We start from the raw sequence: 17505 nt of genomic DNA, 5'->3' as shown, positions 1-17505 counted from the left end.
GCTTGATTTATCTTTTCAAGATTTTTGAAAGCTTAGATTTGACAAGTATTGAAATATTTGTATAAAATATGGAAACTATTTCTATTTGAAAACTCTGATTTAAAATTCCAATGAAGGATTTACAGTGCTATTTAGGTAAGATATTTGCTTACATGTTATAAATCGAGTTTTTCAAATCAGAAGATATTTTCATATTTTTGAAAATTTTAGGGTTAAGGGATGGTTATAAATTACTAATATACATCTATTAAACTTTATATTGAATATCTGAAGGAATTACACATATTCAGCCAACACTATTGCAATATTTAATTTTAAGTTTATTGATAATATTTTTTTTCACTTTTAATTGTTTTATACACAAATAAATTTATAAATCTATCTTAATCTTAAATTTATAATTAAAATAAATTTGAAATTAAAATATACATATATATGTCATGTGTCAACTTTATATATATATATATATATATATATATATATATGAGCTTTATGTTGATTACAGAGGGAATTACTCATTTCTCAAATTCAACAATACAACATTTTAATGTTTTAACTATTATAAATTTATAACCTTCAACTACTTTATATACCAACCTAGATCCATCTTAATTCTGGATCTATTAAGTGTTGAGAGGGATTAGATTTTTCAAGGTGCAAACATTTCCTCAAGTTTTGCACTAAAAAAAGAGGTGATTTGATCCCTTTTGGCGCTTGATAGATATGGAGTTAGGATGGATTTAGATGGGTTTATCTATTAATATTGTGCCATTAAATATGCTACATTAGAGAAGACTACCATGGAAAAAACAATGGGTTGTCAAAGTCACAGAGTCCAAAAACCGTTGGTAATTTCACCGAGTCAAAATGCTTACATAATACTACATCTCTTCCATATTGGATTGGATTGGAGAGTGCCTCCATTTTGGTTGTTAATGTTTATTGGATTGGAGAGTGCCTCCGTTTTGGTTGTTAATGTTATTTTAAACGCAAAATATTAACTTTATATTTAGCATTGAAAGAACTACACACTGAGTCAAAATGCTTACATAATACTACATCTCTTCCATATTGGATTGGATTGGAGAGTGCCTCCATTTTGGTTGTTAATGTTATTTTAAACGCAAAATATTAACTTTATATTTAGCATTGAAAGAACTACACATCACCCTCACAACGACAAGTAAAAAACACCTATTTCTGAATGATGCAGGAGCATTTGGTTAACAGGGCGGAGATAGAAAGAAGGATGACATGGTTTCTGAGGAGGACAGAGGACATAGCTCACAGAACAGACAACATGTCTGTTTCGTCTTTATTTTTAATTATTTTTATTATTTGTTGTTGTTTTTTGCTTCTGTTTAAAATGCCTAGAATACTGTAACGAGTTCTAATTAGGAACAATAATATTAGTTAGAATCATTAGTCCCTGAACATTTATTTACTATTGTAAAAAAACAGACAAAGGGAAACAAGCTAGCCATGGATAAATGTCAAATATGAAATAACTGATGTAACTGATAATTGACTAACTGACAGCAGTGATCTAACTGCCTGAAAACAATGTACAAGAACGAGAGAAAGCAAGCCCATAGGGGTTCAACAGTAAGAAGAGAAAAACAAGGAACAAGAATAAATATATTTGCATCTTGTTTTCCAGTGCACAAACAACTCTTACGTGCGTCCTCAGAAAATAGAGACTGTACAATTCCATGCTGTGTTTATAATTCATTTTTCTTTCATGTACAAACCCATTACACATTCTTGACAGACTTCGAACCAGCAGAAGGACAAACAACCAAACGAAAGGTGACACCAACCAGCACTGGACACGAGTTACAGTGCCCAGACAAATGCAGTTACAAGGTATGCAAACGAAACTGAAGGTGATACAAGTTTACTTTCCGCATATAACTAACAATTCATCTCAGCATAAATACAAATAATAACAGTCCATCTCAGCATACGAATTAGTGTTCAACACAGCTTCAACCCTACCTAGTTCACAAGCCTAGGGTTTGACAAAAGTCATGAACACAAGCCGCGGCGAGGACTATTCACTACAGTAGCCAACAACCTAACCAACGACCCATACAAGAATCCATTATAGTCAAGAAACAAAAACAAATCTACCTGGAAGATATCTCGAATAGCCGGACGCCAATGCCCTCGACCCAGTGAGCGGCTCTACCTGTAAAGAGACGAAAGGAGGAAGGGTTAATTTCCAACCCTTGAAGAAAAGCAGGAAACAGAGAAACTGAGAGGAAAAATGCAGAGAGCAAGAGCAAGTAACCATACCTGAAGGTGAGCCATGACTGCGAAACGAAACCCTCGAACAAACAAACCCTGCTCACAGAGGGGCCGAGTCATTAGAGTCTAAATAAGCTGTGGTGAAGAAATCTAGCATGAAACGAGAGCTTACCAGTTGAAATAGCCGAGAGCCGAACAGGGCAAGCTGCGAAATCCATCAAACTTGGAGGCTGTCGAACCGAGAGTGTAACCAGAATGCCATTAACTCATAATGCTCAGATAACTGTGGACTTTTGAGAGAAATGACCAGACAACACCGAGACAGACGACAACACCAGTGGGAAGCACCAAACGACAGAGGGACAAGCATACAAGTGAACAGAACGAACTTACCAAAGTGACACCAGACCGTCGGGGCATACAAGCCGGACCAGGAGCAACAGAACCGCAACCAAACATTTGCCATACAGCACCCGAGCAGGCAGGAACCGCATAGTGTTTCACCACAGACCATACAACAAACACAAAGGAAAAATCGCAGAGACTGTAGAGCCAAACCACTGGGTAACAATAATAACCCAAAGGGCGCGAACAGGGTAAAACCCAAGCGGAAACTTTCCAGGATCCCGAGGAGGACAGTTGTCCACCGATAAGACCACCCCAGTACATGCCAAGTTGATTGTAAATCAAACTAAAATTAATACCAAATCAAACGTATACTGTCCGGTTCATAGAATTGTTACACATCAGCTAAGGTGAGGCGGGACCACGTGGGCTGGCCCCATCAAGTGGTATCAGAGCAACGTTTTGAGGAAGTAGAGGAAGATGGAAGTACAAAGGCGAGGACGTGGAAGAGGTGCACGTAGAGGAGCAGATGAAGGATTGAGAGAACAGCTGAGAATCCTTACAGCTCGCTTAGAAGCAGTAGAGGCGGGTAGGCGACGAGACCCGGAACTTGGGGATGACAGTGAAGACGAGGCAACAACTGTTACAGATGGGTCAGAGGAAGAAGCCCCAGAGTTGAGGCTGTTGCGATCAGTTCTATTAGCCAGCAGCAAGCCCAAACCGGAGATCCCTAACTATGATGGTAGTCTGTCCGCGGATGTCTTGTTGGATTGGGTGAGTGAATTAGACAAATATTTTGAAAATGAGGAGATCGGTGAGGACAAAAGAGTTAGATTTGCTGTGACCAAGTTGAAAGGACACGCTGCCCTATGGTGGGATAGTGTCCAAGCGGACAGAAGGCGAATGAACAAACTGCCGATAAGGAAATGGCCAAGGATGGTGGCAAAACGGAAGGGTAGATTTTTGCCTAAAGACTACCAGGTTGAACTTCATCGGCGAGTGCAAAATTTAAGGCAGAAAGGTATGACTGTACACGAATACACAGAAGAATTTTATCGTGTAAATTTACGTGCTGGTTATACGGAGGATACTCCCGAAAAAACAACAAGGTACGTGAATGACTTAAGAATGGAAATATTGGATGAGATTAGCATTCTATTTCCCCGGAGTGTTGAGGAAGCCTTTCAAAGTGCTGTGAAGGCGGAGGAAAAAATCAACAGGAGACAGAACAACAGGAGAGGGAGAGGAAATGGCAGAGGACAAGGATAGTCCTATGGCAGAGGGAGAACTGCCGCAAACAGCGAGGAAGTGATCCGGATTTTAAACAGGAACGCAACAAATTACAGAGATAACCATAAATACAGAGATGCGATAACCATAAAAATAGAGATGCAGCGGAAATAATACTTCATTTCATTACTGTAAAATATTGAAATATGCTTACAAACAGAAATGGAAAGAAACCAGCTAGGGCGATGGTAGCTTATCTCTGAGAAGAGATGTGGCGGCTACATGCCTCTGAACTGTTCCGAACTGTATTACAATGAGGCTCGAAGGCCTATTTATTGTTGAGAAACAATGGAAAACCCTTCACATACCGAAACCTAACCCTAGAAGATGAAACGCCAAATTGTGGGCCCCGTTTGGGTAAATTGGTACATCAATTTCCCGGGGTCGTAACTTTGGCATACGATCTCCGTTTGACGCGTACGATAGCTCGTTAGAAAGATCTATCCGAGTACTACCACTTTGGGGGGGGGGGCAACATAGGGCTCGGTCGCCCCAGAATTCCAAAAAAAACGTCGTTTAGGGCCTCAAAACGGCTCCGGAAGTTCAGGACCCGAAAAAACTGCTAAAAATAGTAAACTGTGCTACAATTAAGGAAACTGAAAATGCTGAGAAAGACAATGGTGGGGGTCCAGGTGGACCTGGCAGGTGGCCACCAATATCCACCTGGATCATTCCTCCCCCCTTAGGAAGCAATGGTCCCCATTGTGTTGAGTTCCTCCATCTGTTGAACTTGTCCTGCAATCTCTGATGTGTCCAGTGATGGTGGGAAGCATGGTCGACGATGGTCCACATTGAACATTTGGTGCAGGCGAAGGAATGGAGGAATGATGTGCTCCAAAGCATTGTTCCCCATAGCCTTGGTACTGCTGTAAGGACCATGTCGGTGTGGTCTGAGCTTCTGATGGGTTCTGGTAAGGCGTTCTTTCTGTCGATGCCACCAGACATTGTTGCCCACCTGAAACTTGTGTGGTACCCCTTTGGGTGAGGAGAAGTTGTTCCTGTGTTCTGTCATGACCGTATCCCTTTTCTGCTGCTGCTGTGTGGAGGAACCCTTTGCAGGGGTCATGGATGTAGCAACGATCTTCCCCTTATTTTGGGAGTGAACCAGACAGATGAATTTCCTGGTCTGTGATATGAGCTTGCTGCCTTTCTTGGTAGTGATCAAGGATGTGGCAGTAGGTGGGGCTACCTCTGGTATCCTGTATAATGAATTATTCAAAGAAATAATGACAGCACGAGGCCTTGACTCATACACAGCATGTCGCCTCCATAAGTATGGCTGGCCTAATAGTACATCACAAACATCCAGAGGTGTAACATCACACAATACCTCGTCTGTGAAGGGTTTGATGCTGTAGGGAAGGCGGCACTGCTGGCGAACTTTCAGATCTCGTCCTTCATGAAGCCACCCGATACTGTATGGCTGTGGGTGTGGTGTAGTCGGTAGGCCCAACCGCTTCACGACCTCTGCTGAAACCAGGTTCTTTTGGCTACCACTGTCGACAATGAATTGCAGCGGTGAACCCTTCACCCACATCTGTGAGTGGAAAAGACGCTCCCCCTCCTCTGGATCTTCGGGCTCATTTTTCTTGATCTTGGCAGTGGCAACAGTGGCGCTGGGATCCGCATCAATGATCTGCTTCCCTTTGCCATTCCCCTTGTCGGGTTCTGGCTCAGGGTCAAAATATGCATCTGATTCGGAAGCCTTCAACTCGGCGACCAACCACTGCTTGGTTCGACACTCACTTGTGTTATGAGTGGGACTCTTGTGGAACTCACACCACTTTCCTGTGTCCTTCTTCGGTTTCGTGGTGTTGTTCTTTTCTTGTGGCTTTGACGGGTTATCTTGGGTCAGCCCGCCTTGGCTTTGTCCTTTGGGCTTCGGATTTGTAGATCCAAAGTCTCGCTTCTTCTGTTTGAACTTTTGCTCGATTTTGACAGCGTATCGGTATGCTGTGCCGAGTGAGGAGATGTTCAAGAACACCATCTCTTCTTGGATGTATTTGTGCAGGCAGCCGCGGTATTTGAGTACCAGATGCAGCTCAGAATCTTTGATACCCAACTGTGTGCGAAGGGTATGAAAAATGTTTGTGAACTCCGGCACATCTTGGTCTCGTCCCTGTCGCAGTGTGGTCCATTTGATGTATTTGTCCTCATAGCTTCCGACAGGGTAGTACTGCTCTTTGATGGCATCCCGGAAGTCATTCCAAGTGGGTGCGGCTGAAAATAGTGAGCCTGTATTTTCATCCTTCTGCTCGCAGTAGGTTTCCCACCAGTCCTTGACGTGGGGGGCTGCTTTGAGAAGAGCAAAAACAATCTTTTCCCGACTTGAAAATTCATGAACAGAAAAATACCCATCTAGCAGATTTAACCATTTATCTACGGCATCTGCGTCTATTTGACCCTCGAATATGGGGATTTCAAAATTAACTTGTACCTTGAAGGGTGTGGCATTTCCAGAGTCGCTGTTGGAAGCCGATGCGTCGCCTCTGGGTAGCCGCTGAAGGATCTGCGCAAAGCTATCCATCATCGCGTTCCGTTGTCGCTCGAGGGCTTCTTCGAGCAAGATTTTGATAGGATCTCCTGCCCCCTCGTCTTTCTTCTCATCCGCCATGGGAGGCCGTCGGGATTTTCGAGGCCGGTCTTGCAAAGGTTCGACCAGTTCAAGCCCTAACTCCTTATATCCCGACCTCGTTGGGGACATGCAAAGAAAAACAGAGAAAAAGCAGACCGCTCTGATACCACTGATCCGGATTTTAAACAGGAACGCAACAAATTACAGAGATAACCATAAATACAGAGATGCGATAACCATAAAAATAGAGATGCAGCGGAAATAATACTTCATTTCATTACTGTAAAATATTGAAATATGCTTACAAACAGAAATGGAAAGAAACCAGCTAGGGCGATGGTAGCTTATCTCTGAGAAGAGATGTGGCGGCTACATGCCTCTGAACTGTTCCGAACTGTATTACAATGAGGCTCGAAGGCCTATTTATTGTTGAGAAACAATGGAAAAGCCTTCACATACCGAAACCTAACCCTAGAAGATGAAACGCCAAATTGTGGGCCCCGTTTGGGTAAATTGGTACATCAATTTCCCGGGGTCGTAACTTTGGCATACGATATCCGTTTGACGCGTACGATAGCTCGTTAGAAAGATCTATCCGAGTACTACCACTTTGGGGGGGGGGGCAACATAAGGCTCGGTCGCCCCAGAATTCCAAAAAAAACGTCGTTTAGGGCCTCAAAACGGCTCCGGAAGTTCAGGACCCGAAAAAACTGCTAAAAATAGTAAACTGTGCTACAATTAAGGAAACTGAAAATGCTGAGAAAGACAATGGTGGGGGTCCAGGTGGACCTGGCAGGTGGCCACCAATATCCACCTGGATCAGGAAGGCAGCAGTTCCAGAGCTTCAGGGACAACAGAGAAAGGAGAAAGCACCAGAGGAGGTCGGCCATATCAGCGGGGATGAGGAAATGGCCGCGGAAGAGGGACTAATGTCCAGTGCTACAGGTGCCATAAGTGGGGGCACAGATCCTTCGAATGCCCAGAAGCTGAGCATGCGGGCCAGCGGGGAACACTTGTTGCACAGCCTGAGGAAGCTGAAGCACAACCCCGGGAGGTAGAAAACATGGCAGAAACAGGGGAAGCTTTGATTTTAAATAAAGTACTGTTGAAACCAGCCAAGGAGGTGGCTGAACAGACCCAGCGAAAAGCACTGTTCCGAACAGTTTGTAAATCACGTGGAAAGTGCTGTAAATTGATAATAGACAACGGAAGTACAGACAATTTGGTTGCCACCGAAATGGTGGAAAAGCTGGGACTGAAGTGACTTAAACACCCCACACCTTACAGGGTGTCGTGGCTACAGAAGGGCCACCAGTTATTAGTTGATGAACAGTGTGAAGTTGAATTTCGCATTGGCAAATATCACGACACGGTGGTCTGTGATATTATGCCAATGGACGTGTGCCATATACTGCTGGGAAGACCGTGGCAGTATGATTGGAAAGTGACACACGATGGGAAGACAAATTGTTATAAATTTGTGAAAGATGGGATCAAACATACACTTGTACCCATCAAGGAAGAGGATGCAGTGGAACCGAGCGAAACAAAGGCACTATTAATTGGAGCAAAACAGTTTGTGAAGCAGGTTGAGGAAAATGAGGTCAATTATGCAATTGTGAGGAGGATGAAGCCGATGTTGCTGAACACAGAAAAATCAGAATTGCCTAAAGAAATTCAGGAGCTGTTGAAAGAATTCCAAGACATTGTGGTTGATGATTTACCTGATAAATTGCCTCCCAAGAGGAGTATCAGCCATCACATTGACTTTATACCGGGAGCAAGCTTGCCAAACAAGGCAGCGTACAGGATGAGTCCGAAGGACAATGAAGAAGTTCGCAAACAAGTGCAGGAGTTGCTGGATAAGGGACTGATCAGAGAAAGTTTGAGCCCCTGTGCAGTACCAACAATACTTGCACCTAAGAAGGGTGGAGAATGGCGAATGTGTACAGATTCGTGGGCCATTAACAAAATCACGATTCGATACAGATTTCCCTTGCCCAGAATGGACGACATGATGGACTGTCTTAGTGGGGCAGCTTATTTTACAAAAATAGATCTGAAGAGTGGTTATCATCAGATTAGAATTAGGGAAGGAGATGAGTGGAAGACAGCATTTAAAACCAATGAGGGACTGTACGAATGGATGGTTATGCCATTTGGATTAAGCAACGCTCCTAGTACCTTCATGAGATTGATGAACGAGATGTTAAAGGAATTTATTGGCAAGTTTGTGATAGTTTATCTTGATGATATCTTGATTTTCAGCAGAACGAAGGGAGAACATCTTCAACATGTTCAAAGGGTGTTAGAGAAGTTACAACAGTACAAACTGCTGATAAACTTGAAGAAATGCACTTTCCTGCAGAAGGAGCTGGTCTATTTGGGATTTGTGGTTGCAGAAAACGAACTGAAAATGGACCCAGAAAAGATTGCAGCAATTATAAACTGGCCGTCACCAAAAAGCTTATTTGAGGTACGTAGTTTTCATGGACTGGCAAGTTTTTATCAGAAATTTATTAAAAATTTCAGTGAAATCTGCGCACCAATGTTAGAGACCATCAAAAAGGCAAGTTAATCTTTTTGTTGGACCAAGGCGGCAGAAGACAATTTTCAGCTTTTGAAGCGGAAGATCACGGAGAGGTCAATCTTGAGACTGCCCGACTTTAATAAACTTTTCCAGGTTCGATGTGACGCAAGTGGAACAGCTATTGGTGCTGTGCTCAGTCAAGAAGACAGACCAGTAGCGTTCTTTAGTGAAAAACTAAATGAGAGTCGGCATAAATATTCCTCATATGACAAGGAATTTTATGCAGTGGTCCAAGCTTTGAAACATTGGAGGCACTACCTACTGGGCAATGAGTTCATTTTGTTTTCTGATAATTCGGCATTACAATATGTAATGCAGCAGCACAAGTTAAACCATAAGCACGCCAAGTGGGTAGAATATTTGCAGAGTTTTACTTTTGTGTTAAAACAAATAAGTGGGCAAGCCAACAAAGTGGCAGATGCTTTGAGCAGGAGAGCCTTGCTCCTACAGGAAAGCAGCATACAGGTGATGGGATTCGAACATCTGAAAGATTTGTATCAGACGGACACAGACTTCAAGGAAGCTTTTGAAGCCTGCCAAAATCCCGTATTGAGAAATGCAAGCCCATGGTTAGATTATAATTTACAGGAAGGATTATTGTTTCGAGGGGGGCAGTTATGTATCCCGGACTGTTCAATGAGGGAGAATATAGTACGGGAGAAGCATAGTGGTGGATTAGCAGGACATTTCGGGATCAAAAAAACTTTGGAGCAAATCAGACATTTTTACTATTGGCATAAAATGAGCAGGGATGTACAAAGATTGGTAAACCGGTGTAAAGTCTGCCAACTGTCCAAGGGACACAGTCAGAACACTGGACTTTACACACCACTACCCGTTCCAAGCAGGCCATGGGATTCGGTCAGCGTTGACTTTGTTCTCGGACTGCCTAGAACACAACGGGGGTATGATTCGGTAATGGTGGTGGTAGACAGATTTTAAAAAATGGCTCATTTTATTCCTTGCCGGAAAACTAGTGACGCCACGTATGTGGCACACCTGTTCTTCACGGAAGTTGTTAGATTACATGGCTTACCCAAAACTATCATTTCAGACAGGGACGTAAAGTTCACTGGACACTTTTGGCGCACCCTGTGGAAAAAGTTGGGCACACAATTGAATTTCAGCTTTGCGTATCATCCGCAGATTGATGGACAAACGAAGGTGGTGAACAGGAGCTTGGGGAATTTATTGCGGAGTTTGACTGGAGAAAATTCACGATTATGGGATCGAGCTCTTGCCCAGGCGGAATTCGCCTATAACAATTCACCCAATCGTAGCACCGGACTTAGCCCATTCCAGATTTTGTATGGCATGCATCCTTGAGGAATACATGAACTGCGAGATTTGGTAAAGCTGGAACGGAGGAGCGCAAATGGGGAAGATTTTGCAGAAGCCATGAGCGAGCTTCATGAAAAAGTCAAACTAAGGTTGCAGGACAGCGTACAGAAATACAAACAGCAAGCAGACTCAAAACGACGAGAGGTGCATTTTAATGTTGGGGACGAGGTCCCTGCGCATCTGCGCCGGGAGCGGTTTCCTAAAGGCACATATAACAAGTTAAATTATAAGAAAATTGGTCCATGCAAGATCCTACGGAAATTTTCAGCCAACGCTTACAAGATTCAGCTGCCACCGGACATAGGCATATCACCTATTTTTAATGTGGCAGATCTGTTCCCATATCACGCCTAGACAGAGGATGATAGTGCGGTACAGCCAAAACGGGACACCCAGTTAGAAAGCAGTTCTTGGAAGAAACAGTTACCTTCGGCCCGGACCCATGAAATTGAAGGGATCCTCAGCACCCAGGTAGCCAAGAAGACATGCAGGAAGGAATATCTGCGTTACCTCGTCAAGTGGAGAGACCGTCCAATGGAGGACAGCTCGTGGCTCGACGCGGCACAGATTCAGAAGGCTGGTTATTCGGTGGAGGAACTCATGGAACAGAGCCATGAAATTTCTTTTACCCCGGAAGCCTGATGCAGGAGCATCTGGTTAACAGGGCGGAGATAGAAAGAAGGATGACATGGTTTCTGAGGAGGACAGAGGACATAGCTCACAGAACGGACAGCATGTCTGTTTCGTCTTTATTTTTAATTATTTTTATTATTTGTTGTTGTTTTTGGCTTCTGTTTAAAATGCCTAGAATACTGTAACGAGTTCTAATTAGGAACAATAATATTAGTTAGAATCATTAGTCGCTGAACATTTATTTACTATTGTAAAAAAACAGACAAAGGGAAACAAGCTAGCCATGGATAAATGTCAAATATGAAATAACTGATGTAACTGATAATTGACTAACTGACAGCAGTTATCTAACTGCCTGAAAACAATGTACAAGAACGAGAGAAAGCAAGCCCATAGGGGTTCAGCAGTAAGAAGAGAAAAGAAGGAACAGGAATAAATATATTTGCATCTTGTTTTCCAGTGCACAAACAACTCTTACGTGCGTCCTCAGAAAATAGAGACTGTACAATTCCATGCTTTGTTTATAATTCATTTTTCTTTCATGTACAAACCCATTACACATTCTTGACAGACTTCGAACCAGCAGAAGGACAAACAACCAAACGAAAGGTGACACCAACCAGCACCGGACACGAGTTACAGCGCCCAGACAAATGCAGTTACAAGGTATGCAAACGAAACTGAAGGTGATACAAGTTTACTTTCTGCATATAGCTAACAATTCATCTTAGCATAAATACAAATAATAACAGTCCATCTCAGCATACGAATTAGTGTTCAACACAGCTTCAACCCTACCTAGTTCACAAGCCTAGGGTTTGACAAAAGTCATGAACACAAGTCGCGGCGAGGACTATTCACTACAGTAGCCAACAACCTAACCAATGACCCATACAAGAATCTATTACAGTTAAGAAACAAAAACAAATCTACCCGGAAGATATCCCGAATAGCCGGATGCCAATGCCCTCGACCCAGTGAGCGGCTCTACTTGTAAAGAGATGAAAGGAGGAAGGGTTAATTTCCAACCCTTGAAGAAAAGCAAGAAACAAAGAAACTGAGAGGGAAAATGCAGAGAGCAAGAGCAAGTAACCATACCTGAAGGTGAGCCACGACTGCGAAACGAAACCCTCGAACAAACAAACCCTGCTCACAGAGGGGCCGAGTCATTAGAGTCTAAATAAGCTGTGGTGAAGAAATCTAGCATGAAACGAGAGCTTACCTGTTGAAATAGCCGAGAGCCGAACAGGGCAAGCCGCGAAATCCATCAAACTTGGAGGCTGTCAAACCGAGAGTGTAACCAGAATGCCATTAACTCATAATGCTCAGATAACTGTGGACTTTTGAGAGAAACGACCAGACAACACCAGTGGGAAGCACCAAACGACAGAGGGACAAGCATACAAGTGAACAGAACGAACTTACCAAAGTGACACCAGACCGTCGGGGCATACAAGCCGGACCAGGAGCAACAGAACCGCAACCAAACATTTTCCATACAACACCCGAGCAGGCAGGAACCGCATAGTGTTTCACCACAGACCATACAACAAACACAAAGGAAAAATCGTAGAGACTGTAGAGCCAAACCACCGTGTAACAATAATAACCCAAAGGGCGCGAACAGGGTAAAACCCAAGCGGAAACTTTCCAGGATCCCGAGGAGGATAGTTGTCCACCGATAAGACCACCCCAGTACATGCCAAGTTGATTGTAAATCAAACTAAAATTAATACCAAATCAAACGTATACTGTCCGGTTCATAGAATTGTTACACATCAGCTAAGGTGAGGCGGGACCACGTGGGCTGGTGGTGGGCTCCAGAATTGTAGCAATAATGCTACAACTCCTAGAGCTTCCTATCTCTAATTTTATCAACCCGGTAGTTCGTAACAAACTTGGAAGCGACGGTGCTGTATGCACAAGTACTAGCTCTTGTCGCAACTGTCACTTGGTCAGCTGGCACAAGTCCGCTAGAGCTCAAGCCAACTTCTATATGCTCTTAGAAGAAGCTTTCTAAATGATGGACGAAGGCTATCTCAAAGGAAATTGACCTACTTTGCAATAATGAACTGAAAGCCAACAAAACAGGGAAACCCTAGTAAACCCTAATCTGATTAGTCTAATCTCTATAATGCAATGGTGGGAGTGCAAACTTCTAGAAATGGTGCCATTACTTCAAGTGATATGAGATGCATGAATTTAAGCTACTTCTACTGAAAAGAACATTGTTTTTGGATTTTTGCTTAAGTGGTTGGAGTTATTACGATTTTGCTTCTTATTAGGGTTTGACTGTGCAGGGGTAGTTCGAAGGAAAGAAAGCTTGGGAAAGGTCAGGAGGACTAGGAGAGGTTCCAGAGGATCCAAAACATCATTCCATAGAAGTCCACAACGTTCAGGTACTCGGCAACCGAGGTTACAGGTTTCTACAGGATGTCTGCAGGGGATCCTACAGGAAGCTTGGGATTTCTACAGGAAGTCTGCTAACTTCTACAGGATGTTCTGTGGTTGGAGTTTTGGGTGTTGGAGGAGTGGAGGAGTGGTACGGGTGGATAGGTAGGATGGAAAGGGGGCTTATGATGGCTCAGGGACAGAGATATGAGATGAGGAAAGAGTGCTTGCAGCTAGTTGGTGAATGGAAGGTTGGAAGCAATGAAAAGTCCAAAAAGATGGAGCTACGTGAACAGTGGAAGTGTTGGAAGGAAAACGATCTGAACAGAGGTTGGGTAGGTGGCTTTAGACGCGGTTGAGAAGAAGAAGAAGATGACAGAGTGATGCAACGCAGTGTAAAGGAAACAAATATGCACAAAACCGAGAATTCATCAACTTATCCTAACTATGTTATTAAATCAACGAACAACAATGTATACTTCAGAGAAAAATCGTGCATGGAGTTGGAATGAGGAAATACTGCTCAAGATCAGAATGCATGGATGGATCTACAATTGAAATGACTGTGTTGCAGCTCGAATGGAAGTGTATGACTGCGTTTTTTTGGTGGCTGGTACGGTCTACACCCCCAATCTCTAAACAGAGATGGCAATGAGTGCACTGTCAGCCTTTTCTTGGAGCTCTAATGAATGCTGATCCTCCTACTCTAATCTAAGCAACTAAAAGCACTTGAACCATAAACTAATCCTACTCAATCACATAAAAGAAATCAAATCAGCAGACTGTAATTTCTAAATGCATGTCAAAACAGAGGAATAAAGTGCTGAAAAGAAAGACAAGTAACAATACAAGGAAGAGGAGGTCTATTGCTCTCAGGTTGGGCCCTAACCTGAGAGCTATAGCTCCCTTAAAAACTCAGAATTGAATCAAAAGCTGCCTGTCTTTATTGAATAATCATGAGTCTAATGACATGCCAAAACTGGCTTACAAAGAGCAAAAACCGAGCTGTAGCTCGTGCTTAGAAATTGCAACAGTAGTTCAAAAGTTCAAAAAGCTCCTATCAAAGGCCACGACATTAATATTTATACATGATGAGGATCAAGCTGGCTTCCTCAATTAATGGAGCTCGGCTGTCCAACTAAAAGTAAACTGCTGTTCCTGTAGAACCCGTTGGCTGCCTTTAAGCTCGGTGGGGAGAGCTGTTGGAGCTCGGAGTTAGGGTGGAGATCACGAGGGAGGTCATTTAAGGCTATAGACAACCTCCCTATAAACCTGCAATGCCACCTTTGTTGTCTCCTTGTCTCCTTCTGTGTGGTCTTTGCTCCCTTTAATGCCAAAAAAAACCTGAAATCATCATGTATTAGCCACATAGATATAATGCCTGCCCTTCTTCCTACAAATAACACGAATATACCAAGAAATGAATGCATAAGTGATAAAAGATGAAGGGTTGAGCAAGGTAAGTAGGTCAAATGAGCCCAATTTGTTACCAAAAATTGGGGCTCATCATCACCCCCCAGCTAAAATATTTGCTCATCCTTGAGCAATTTTGCCCCAGCTCCTTGTCCTTGGCCGAGAACTAGGCTCCGGAATACGCTCTTTCTTCCCTACTCTTGGTGGCTCTGCCTGTTCTGCCCTTGGTGGCGATGAGGGTGTCGCTCCTTCCCTCTTCTCTGTTTCCTTGACCTTGAGCCGGGCTTTTGAAGCCGATTGGTCTATCCTTCTTTTCCAAGTAGTTGCTTTTGGGCTCCCCTTCTCGTAGGTGACCGATATCTTCGAGGGGGACCTCTCACTGGGTGAAGTAGGGGCATCCCCTGTAGTGACTTGGCTGCTGGATGGGGGCTGTGGCTTGCCCGTCTTTATTCTCGAACTTCTTCGAACTTCAGAGTATAGAGGGGTCTCCCTCTTTCTCTTTTCTTTTGGCTTAGGTGGCGTGCTGAGGCCAGCTAGCACAGCTGCTGCCTCTCTTTCACGAATATCAGCCTTCTTCTCCTTGGGTTTCACCTTTTCAGGGCTTCCTGTAGAAGACCCTGTTTTAGCCAATTTCGGGCTTCCTGTAGAAGACCCTGTTTTGGTAATTTTCGGGCTTCCTGTAGAAGCCCCTTTTTCAATAATTTTCGGGCTTCCTGTAGAAGACCCTTTTTCTGTTTTCGGGCTTCCTGTAGAAGCTTGTTTCTGCTTTCCTGTAGACACAGGTGTCACCACCTTGGCTTGCTTTGCTGCATGGGTTTTGCTTTTTGGTTTGGTTGCTGATGAGGTACTTGTGCTGATGTGGACCTTCTCAGCTTTGTCCGTTCTGCTCTCCAACCTTTTCTTCCTTGCTGACAAGATGGGTGTGTCACCTTTTTCCTCAGCATCATTTTTCTCGTGCTTCCTCCTTTGTTCTTTCTTCTGCACTGTGGTCGGGGTCTTTTGGCCTATTTCTTTCTTTTCCGCGGTCACTGCTTCTTTTTCCTCACTGCTGGAGGAACCACTTTCCTCGGTCAGCATCCTTATGTCTCCATCTCTTGTCAAATTTCTGAATGATTCCCATGGGAGGGGAACCTTATATGAATGAAGCGCATCCTCCACAAGAAGTTTGATCAATCCATGGTGGGCTACCTGATCTGGTATGCCTTCTTTTAACTTTGTGGCACACTCAATTAGAGACTGTAGCAGGAAATAAGGAATGCTCAGTTTGTTTTCTACAGGAAGATCAATCTGGTGTCTCAATTCAGTGAGCAACCTGAAGTGATACGCGTATACGATGCTAAAACGGTCTTCACAGGTTATATACTTCATGATTTGCAGGCTAACTTCATTCCATGGTGGCAGCAAGCTGGTTCTTCGCACCCCATTTTTGTCCTCCGTGAATTCCTCCTCAGGTGGAAAGAATTCTTTCTTTGCCTGCTGGCTCAACTTCCTTTCTTCCTTATCCCATGGCAAACCCATTGGAAGTTCAGTAATTCGACTGATATATTGCGGGGTGAGCTTGAGGCTTAGGCCCCTGAAGCTCACGGTGGCCAGTGTTTTTGATTTCGGCCTCAAGGCTTGTAAAAATTCTTCTGCCACTTCGTCGTCATGACCCTGCAACTTGTCACAAAAGGATATCCATTGTGCCCGTGTGAAGAGCTCCACCACCTCCTAGTTTTCTCTTAATTTTGATGAATCAGTGGGTTCCCGTCTAATAAACCCACCCGGCATGATAAAAACTGTTGCTAGAGGTGGCGAATGCAGAAGAAGTTTAGCTTATTGGGACAGAGCGTAGAATTACGCTTCCGTCGTGCAAATAATCCACAAAACTTATCCCTGAGGACCTTAACACAGTTTAATTCACTGACATCCTGTAGAACGACAGTCTATGCACAGCAGACAACAATTTCAACCATTTCCTACAACCAGACTGTAGACGACGATTCTGCCACCTTTAAAAACCAATTGCATGGAGAGTTCAGGGTTACCTTTTTATCTGCCACCTTTTTACGTGAGGAACCCGCCTTCCTGTAGAAACAGCTTTCCTGTAGGAGCAGCTTTCCTGTAGGAGCAGCGCGTGATTCTTGGGGAAGACTGCAGTTGGTCTGCGCTCTCGGTGGTGCTTCTCAGCCGTTCTGATAGCCAAAGGCTCGGAGTTTCGAACTGCAGAGGGATCTGAATGTTCACTCGAGGTTCAAACGGCGAATGATAAATGCATGCGGCCAATCTAGCCGATTAGATTTGAATCGGCGGAATCCGTGGCGCGGGGGTGAGCTGTCCCCGCCAGACCGTTGGATGACGTCGTTCCATCATTTATCTGCGAGTTCACTTACTACCGCATCATCCCTCCAGTAGATCCGCCGCCGTTTCTTCTGCTAAATCCGTTTTTCCCGACGGGGATTGTTCTCACGTGTGTGCTGCCCATTCCTTTTGTCACGGCCGCCACCCAAACATCTGACTTGGACCATTAACCGGTCGACGTGGCCAGTCAACTGGCCATACAGCCGCTCAACCCATTCTCTTCACACTTTGCAAACAATTCAAAGTAAAATTCATGCAATCTGACGGAAGAAAGGGTCGAGACACTTACCTGCGCGGCTGCAACACGACTTTTCGGGTTTTGGACGATGATGAATGG

This window comes from Pinus tabuliformis, chromosome 8 (assembly GCF_031772625.1).
Source record: "Pinus tabuliformis cultivar Carrire ecotype Pingquan chromosome 8, CPIR1, whole genome shotgun sequence".
Classification (NCBI taxonomy): Eukaryota; Viridiplantae; Streptophyta; class Pinopsida; order Pinales; family Pinaceae; genus Pinus; species Pinus tabuliformis.
The sequence above is the reverse complement of the archived record's forward strand: the minus strand, read 5'-3'. Positions refer to the sequence as shown.